Below are 9,638 nucleotides of genomic sequence, written 5' to 3' on the forward strand. Positions count from 1 at the left end.
TTTAAACCTTCAAAAATTGCTAAAAAATCAACCGTGATAAATATAATCAAGATTTGGCTATATTTAGCACAGTGAAATAGCTCTTGAACTTTCTGGTAATAACGTCACAATGACGTCATCAAGTATCATATTACAAGTAATCAAAGGTTTCTAGATTTAATCTTTGAAAATAAAATAAATATAAAATCAACTGCTACAGATTTGATTTTGTTTTTTATGGCAATCGATACAATATTGCAGGGTTGTAATTTTTGGTATTAAGTGCAAAATCACGTGAGCCTTCCTTCCGGTCGAAACCGGAAGTGCCTTTTTATTTGAAATTGGCAGAAGATGTGAACTTGCTTTCAACGATGTGAATTTCTGCCTAGGCTGTACTTTACAAAAATATTACAGTGACGTCATAAAATGTGACAGCGCCCACTAGCGGCATGTTGACTAAGTTAAACATGGATTAAAACATGCATTTCGAGTTGATGTGCTTGGAAAAGTTTGCGGTAGTGCATGGCCCGACACCGTGTGGTTGTTCCTACAACCTCTAGTTTTTATAGCTTTTGTCGAGGACCTCGATCAATCTATTAGACTCTTGGACGGTGGTCAAATTCTTTAGAAATTCTTTAGAATGTTTTTTTCTTTTCTTTTAAATGCTGAGTTACAGGTAGGGTTGGTCGGGTATGGGGGCTAAACCGATGTATAGCTTCCTCACATAGAACTGCAATGACCCTATACTCATTCCTGCTATCGAATGCCAAGTCTTGGTGTCACACGAATGGCTGCTCAGTCCTGGTTTCTCTCTTGTGTCGCAAATGCACCTCAGACTAGTACAGTCTAAAGTACCCTGTAAAATCGTGGCTCCTGGTGTGCTTAAATTTTCAAGAAAACTTGTATTTTTCCCAACACTGGTCGGCCGACCAGCGTTGGAGAAAACTGGCTTAAAAAAAACTGCTCCTAATTTTTCACATTTAGTTATTCCGCATTTTCTTTGCAATTGATTACCACCTGTGAAGGGGTACAAGCCTGCTAGACTGATTCTCTGACCTTACAATTCCCCAAAGTCTATTAATTACTCCGTTTCATCTTAAGTGGGGTCAGGGAACCAGACTACAAGAACACGGTTGGTTTTCTTGGATTTCCAAGCATCTCTGAACCCAAAACGTGAAACAAGTCAGTTTAACAATATTTGCTAAAACATACTAATCCGCCAAATCCATTTATTTCTGAAAATTGCAGCAAAAAATAAAATCAATGCCTTACATGAGCATGATCACACTCACATTGCTTTATTCGGCGATACCATTTTCGGAATAGGGTGGACTGTAAGTTGTTAGATTGTATTTTTTTGAATACAAACAACATATTTTCGACTTTTAAGGCAATTTTGTTTCCATTAAATCATGGAACAACTTCAGCTTTTTGTTTTAATGATTTTGGAACTTTCAATGCAATCGTTTGCATTTCGATGTTTTTTATGTATCATTTCTTTAACCCCGCTGCTATAACGGGAATGATCATCTATATACTCAGTCAGGCTAGCGATCTTGGAATTTGGAAGTGGAAGTTTATCAGAGAAAAGTTTTCTTCATTCTTGCGCTTTATCATCATTAAAAATGTTCTCAAAAAAGCTTCAGCATTCAAAATTTGAGAACCCGACCTATAATAATGCTGCTTTCTGTAATTTTCTGTCATTTAAAAATTTGGGGGAAAATGGAGGCACCTTGAATTGTACCAACGCGATTTGAAGAACTGAGTTTTCCCTTTTAATTGATTATGATAGCTGTCGTTGAGGGAGCCCTCCCCATCGAATCCAGACGCCATGACTGATAATGGTAGAAACATAGATAAATTAATAAAGAAATATTGACATCCTCAAGGTGTAGCGTCTTGAACGGAGACTAACTGCACTGTGTTAACGATGTTACGGTGTAGTGGCGCGCTCGCTTGGTCACAAGTTTGTATAAGCACTGGAAACAAGCCAGGAAACGTACTCATAAGATGGTTTGCTTCAGCGTATGACATCCAAGCTGGACAAAACACTTAACTACGACTTGAGGGATAACGTACGAAAGCCCATTAGCGCTACTGCAAGTATATATTAGTAATTCTTCATTACAGATTGTTTAATTCGTTTTTACGGATTATTTAATTCGTTATTACGGATTATTAATTCGTTATTACGGATTATTAATTCGTTATTACGGATTATTAATTCGTTGTTACGGATTATTAATTCGTTATTACGAATTACTAATTCGTTATTACGGATTGTTTAATTCGTTATTCTGGATTATTAATTGGTTATTACAGATTATTAATTCGTTATTACGGATTATTAATTCGTTATAACGGATTACTAATTCGTTATTACGGATTACTATTTACTAATTCGTTATTACGGATTATTAATTCGTTATTCAAATTATTAATTCGTTATTACGAATTACTAATTCGTTATTACGGATTGTTTAATTCGTTATTACGGATTATTTAATTCGTTATTATGGATTATTAATTCGTTATTACGGATTATTAATTCGTTATTACGGATTATTAATTCGTTATAACGGATTACTAATTCGTTATTACGGATTACTATTTACTTATTCGTTATTACGGATTATTAATTCGGTCTTACGGATTATTAATTCGTTATTACGAATTACTAATTCGTTATTACGGATTGTTTAATTCGTTATTACGGATTATTTAATTCGTTATTAAGGATTACTAATTCGTTATAACGGATTATTAATTAGTTATTACGGATTATTTAATTCGTTATTACGGATTTTTTAATTCGTTATTGCGGATTACTAATTCGTTATAACGGATTATTTATTAGTTATTACGGATTATTTAATTCGTTATTACGGATTTTTTTAATTCGTTATTGCGGATTATTAATTCGTTATTACGGATTACTAATTTGTTACTGCAAATTAAATCTGGTACTCACATGCGGAGAGCACGTGATCAGAATGCACTGAGAGCTGGATAGGGTTTAATCAAAATGCACAATTTCGGGAACAAATCCCCAGATTGTCTTAAAGCATAGTATCATCGACCCTGATCACAGAATTACCGGTTTAAGTTTCGCTAGATCAGACAAAGGCCCATTGGCGGCATTCAGCAAATTTTACATTTAATCAAATTTGAGAAGAAGATCAAATCAAGTATCATTAGCTTGGAACTTTTAGATTATGGAAAAAAACTTAAGAGTGATTTTAGATCAGAATAATTAACTTAAAAGCGGCGCAAAAAGCGCAGGGGGGCGTGGCCTTTTTCCCCACATTTTCTTTTACGCTCATACCTTTGTGACACAACGGTAGAGGAAAAAATAAAACCAGCTTGTATTGGTGCCTTGGCACTTGTGAAATATGAAAATATGACTAAGAGAGTGATTTTAGGTCAGAATAATTAACTTAAGAGCGGCGCGAAATACGGTGGGGGCGGGTGCCCAACCCCCTCCATGTACATTTTTTTCCTATATCGTCGCAATGCACTTTTTAAATCCCGCCAAGTTTCTCTGACAGTTGTTTGGATGTCCTGTGGTCATTTTGACACCAAGTTTACGTAAATAGGGCATACCTTCGTCGCAAAATGTCCATTTACCAAATTAGGTCGATTTAAATGTTAACTCTTCCCATCACATTGACCATGTTTAATTTACATGAGAGTGCGCATGAGATCGAGAGTGCTGACTTTTTAATGACCATGACACAAATCATTTTAACAGGTTGAATGGAAACTTCACACATGTACTTCAAATATTTGGGTTTCCATTCAAATAATTTCATATGTGGGAGGAGCATATCAGACCTCTGGTACCCTGGGATGGGTCCATTAACTTTGTATACAAACTTATTACTATTTATCATTTATATTCTTCAAAACGCCAGCTTTTCGTGAACAAGGTCACTGTAGGGCAAATAAAGGATATTAGTATTACTCTACACTCATGATATAAATTCAGACCCAAAAGACAACGGAGTGACCTCTAATATCCGCGTTTCCTTTTGTTTCTGTTGGCAGCCGCAACAATGATACGGCTGCATAGAAGGCTTTGGACATGGGCGTCGCGAGGAGGGGGGGGGGGCAAAGGAAAACAAAGAGAGAAAAAAGGAAAGAAAAAGAGGCGCAATGTAATATTGCTGTAAATTTAATGGGTTGGGGGGAATGTCCCTGTCCCCTCTAAAAAAAATAAATAGAGAACATGTTGAGAAATATGTTTTGCCCCCCCTGATGAAAAAAAATTAATCCGTAATAACGAATTAAAAATCCGTAATAACGAATTAATAATCCGTAATAACGAATTAAACAATCCGTAATAACGAATTAATAGTCCGTAATAATGAATTATACAATCCGTAAAAATGAATTATACAATCCGTAATAACGAATTAATAATCCGTAATAACGAATTATTAATCCGTAATAACGAATTACTAATCCGTAATAACAAATTAAATAACCCGTAATATTATTACGGGTTATTTAATTCGTTATTACGGATTACTAATTCGTAATTACGGTAATAACGAATTAGTAATCCGTAATAACGAATTGAATAATCCGTAATAACGAATTAATAATGCGTAATAACGAATTAAATAATCCGTAATAACGAATTAATAATCCGCAATAACGAATTAAATAATCCGTAATAACGAATTAAATAATCCGTAATAACGAATTAATAATCTGTAATAACGATATAATATAATTCGTAATAACATATACTTGCAGTGGCGCTAATGGGCTTTCGTATTAACGCTGTATAAATTTTTCATTGCACTTTCAGGTTTTTTTTTAACCAATCTGTCTACTGTTTCGAGCTGTATTTGTCTATATGCTCATCCGAGTATCAGAACGAGTAATAAAATGACATTGAACATTTGCATGGTGTGAAATATGTCTGTGTCGAATCGATTTTCGTTTGCATTTTATACGCCGACTAGATTGCCGTCTGCTTCATGTCATTGTAATGCATCCGTCACTAAGACAGCTAGCTGCGGCTTTCTTCCTGTATCCTGATTCGACACAGTTATAGATTTATGTCGTATACATGGTGTTTTTTAATTCCAACGTGTGAGTCCTTTTACGTATTATATTGTTTGCTGTGAATTATAACTTCCACTCCACCTCACAAACAATCCTCCCTATTCCACTTCGCTTTATATATTAATATGAAATGTGATACTGAATATTAACTAGATAAAATTGTTACTGAGTTTAACTTTGAAAAATAATCGTGTTTTCATAATTCACGCCACGACGACACCTAATAGAAAAACAAACGCTGATGTAAACCACAGCCAGGCACCAGACTATTCCTAATTTGCATACGTGTGTAAGATTATTGAACATGCCAATGATCCAATGGTGAGAGAGCAGGTGGGAGCGTACTGCTCGACACCATGGGAACGAGGTTGGTACAGCTCTCGTTTTAGCACACCGTGTACTGGCTACAAATATTTCTTTGCACCTCGGTATATAAGCGTACATTATTTTGTAGAACATGTCACGTGAAGAGCTATGGCTTATATTCCCTAGCGACAAGTGTGGTTTCGTTGTAGCCTGCTGCTTTAAATCACTGGTCGGAATGTTGTATTATGGTTCGAATCGAGAATTTTACATTATTATTATTATTATTATTAATGTTAATGATAACAAAAACTTTAAACAACTTACTGAGCTCAGTAATCAGTTGACCAATCGATAACCTCCACCCGTCGCAATGTACAAACTTCACCAGTTATCTTGTTTACGCATTCCGGTTTAAAGGACACAAAATGCGAATATTCCGGAGTGCACCAGACGTTCGCCAAACATTATACTCAAACACACCGAAGCGAGACCGGAATTAACCCAAGCATAAATTAAGTAGGGTCGCCTGCTATTCAACTTGAACGTGACACATGTACGCGGTGACTCAACAGATCATGCTTGCGTATAATGTGCAAGGCAAATAATCAGAAAACCAGTGGCTATCATCGTCAAATTTAGCCCAAAGATATGATGTTTCCCCACTAAACACTTAAACATTGTCCAAGCACGTACGCGCATTAATAATTAATACAGGGTGAGTCAAAAAAAAGCGGAACCCAAACCCCCAAAAATGTATTTCATATTTTAAAAAATATGTAGCACCCAAAATAATAATGACTGGAAAGCCAATTTCAAAAGATACTTTTATATGAAAAAAATATTGAAATTGCTCAATCCGTTCGAAGAATATCACCATTTAAACGCAATGAACCTAAAACCTAATTTATTGTGTGTTATTGTGTGTTTTGGAATAACACAAAAAATGACACAGAATACTTGCTTCAACAACTGTCACCAGCTGTAGCACACAATATTTTGATTAACAACCCTGGTTAGGCAAGCAATATAATTTAGAAAATCTACTTTTTTAAAAGACAGGCCTTCAAAGGTCTTTGTAGCATAATATTAACGTTTAAACTAGGATTTCATCGCTGGTGATGTTTGAAGACAATTGTGACGACGATTGTTGAAATCGCATTTTTTGGACGAGACTGGTTTTAGAGTTGTGTGTAAATGGTGATTTTTTTAACTGATTGACCAATTTCAGTAATGTTTTCATCCAAAAGTAGCTGATGCAATTGGCTTTCCAGTCATTATTATTTTTGGTGCTACATATTTTTTAAATATGAAATATAATTTGGGGGCTTGGGTTCCGCTTTTTTTGACTCACCCTGTAATATTTCTCATCTTTGAAATTCCCCGCACGCAATGTATGTGTAAAAGTTCGGGTCAGTGTATATTTTGCTAGTCATGTACGTGTATCACGTGAGTCTGACATTAAAGGGTTCATGAGATGAATTTTTCTCAAGAAACATTTTGTGAAACTCTCTAATCCTCTTAAATATATGAAGAGTATTCGACATCCCTTTTTGGTCAATTTGATTGAAAAGTACACTTCTTTGAATCATTTACATTTGTCCATGCTCTTCCGGACGCTAAGGTTGCCGTTGCTGTGAAGTTCTTCCAGGAAGCCACTGTTCAGTTTTATAGGTTTTCTGTTCAGAATTTGAACCCAAACAATTATTCGTTGAAAACGTTTGTGAGGTCTGCTCATTGGCTTACTGCCATGTGAAACAATAACGAATTGCCAAAGTAAAGAATAATTACGACAGCAAAACATCTAAACACTGGCAACTTTTGATGCTGAAATAGCCAAGACGCATAGCAACCAATAAAAATATCAGAAGCAAAAAAGTAAGACTCGCAACTATGGTTTGATTTGTTTACAAACGTTAAAATTAAGATTTATTCAATGCTCTCACATTTGTTTTATTTCGTATTCATTGCATCGATATTTCTAACAGTAAAATGACAATATGAAAAGACAAGTAAACATAGTATTGAGTTGCTCTACCCGTAGCCGCTGTACTCTTTGTTTCCCAACGAATTCTCAATATATGTGTTATTTGAACTGAAAAGAAGTTATTTTTTGTTATTTTCTTATTATCATTTATTTGGGACGTTTTCAATCGTCGGAAATATGTTTTTGTTTTAGGTTACTTTCGCGTCCATATTAAGCGCACAAAAAGATACACCTAAATTATTGTCAGGTCTAAAATACCTCAAAATTCGTTGAGTAAATGATTCAAATAATCGTGGGTGTATTTTTTTTGTCGATTTCTCGTTCAGAAGGGAATAACATTTGTATTGCTAAGAAAATATACATTTATGCCGACTGATTTGAAAGCAAATTTTATTTTCGGGGTGAAACTCGAAAACAGTTCGGGAGAGTAACATTAAACAGTCCTTGAAGTGAAAATCCACAATGCAACTATTGTTTGTGCCTGAACGAGGTTTTAAGGAACAGTGGCATACGGGGTTTCATTTTTCCAACTGTGCCTTTATACACACAAGCCGTGAAATTTACCAATGAAAAATTAGTTTTAACAGAAAAAATGAAATGCATAGAATTGTTAAAACATGTATAAAATAAAATAAAATTAAGAAAAAATTAAAAATACAAACCAAAAACAAATTAGGGAAGACTTTACCATGTATTGGATCTAACCAAATTTGCATAGATATATACAAGAGCCTCCACTTCAATCTCTTTCCTCGATTTTTGTATTGTTTTTAAACATCACTTTTAACCTACACAAAACTTATAATATGACGTCAAGCTCAATGGATATCTTTTAAAAACAACTTAAGTTCCCATCGTACATTTGAAGTAAATCATTGCATTACATTAATTTTGTGTGCCTTCCCTGCGAAACTCAGAGACTTTTCTTAATTAGCTCGTAGAACCATTTGCAATATCAACATTGAATGTCCACTAATTTTTAGATGTATCTATAAAATAATGATCTATCATTCTACCAAAAACGTCTGAATCCCAAACAAAAAGTACAGTAAGTTGTTTACTGTCGTTGAGAGACAGTGTTGATTGTAAACAACTATGTGGAGTTCGTCCGCTGAATAATTACACATCCGATATTAATCGTTGCGTGATTTGAACATTAAAATGGGTCATTCTAATCCGTTACATTTTGACACTGAATACTAACCACAAACTTGAAACGCCTGAAAAAAAAAACGCATTCTAAGCAATTCTGTAGGATCAAAATATGTTGAATAGTTCGCAATGTAAAATATTATTTTAACCATTATACTATGCATTATTTTAACTATTACGAAAAGGGCAGATTTTGCTTACAATGAAAATACAAATCAAACTACGTACTTTTAAATGATATATAAAACACCAAAAATCTACTGATACCACCAACTGTGTATGGAATTACAGTATAGTGTATAAAATAGTACATATAATATACGTCGGGGTCCCAAACAATAAGTGCAAAGTATTTTACAGTCATTGAGACTAAATACCTTTGGTATGTGGAGTTCGTTACTGAATACCTACATGAAGTCAGATCATGGGCGTCGCGAAGGGGGGGGGGGGGGGGGGGGGCAAGGGGGGTACTTCCCCCCCCCCTCCGGAAAAATGACAAATTGAGAATATAATGAAACAGTTCAGGAATTTTGGGGAAAAAATTGCTTCGGCACCCCCCCCCTTGGAAAAATCCTGGCGACGCCCATGTGTCAGATATTAATCTGTTGCGTGATGTGAAGGTAAACAGGGATCACAATGAGGCCCCACTTGACAATGAACATTAAACATAAACTTGAAACGATATTAAAATACGCAAATAATCTCCTGGATACAATAACTCAAACCTATTGTGTAATTTATGTTGTGTTCCAAATATATGAGGTATATTTTAAATCATTTGTATCTATTATTTATGTCATGAAATCTACATTTCACTAGGTCAAGAAAGGGATACACAGTTATAATGCCTGTCTACAGCAGTTTTCTCAAGAATATAAATTGTTATAATCTGTAAATATATAATGAATGTAAGTAAAAGATCAATATTTTAATACCATCAAATTAAATTTTGGAAATATGCTCAACAATTATATACAAACGCCGTGTAGCAATCAATTTCAAAGTTTCTTATCAAATTAAAACACGTATTATAATTGTTCCAGCTTCAAACGAAGTAACAATAACAATACATTCCATTTCTCCAAATCAACATCATCGACTTGAATTAACAGTCTCAGATATATCTTTATACGAAAAACGC

The sequence above is a fragment of the Patiria miniata genome, unplaced genomic scaffold, assembly GCF_015706575.1.
Source record: "Patiria miniata isolate m_02_andy unplaced genomic scaffold, ASM1570657v1 HiC_scaffold_30, whole genome shotgun sequence".
Taxonomy (NCBI): domain Eukaryota; kingdom Metazoa; phylum Echinodermata; class Asteroidea; order Valvatida; family Asterinidae; genus Patiria; species Patiria miniata.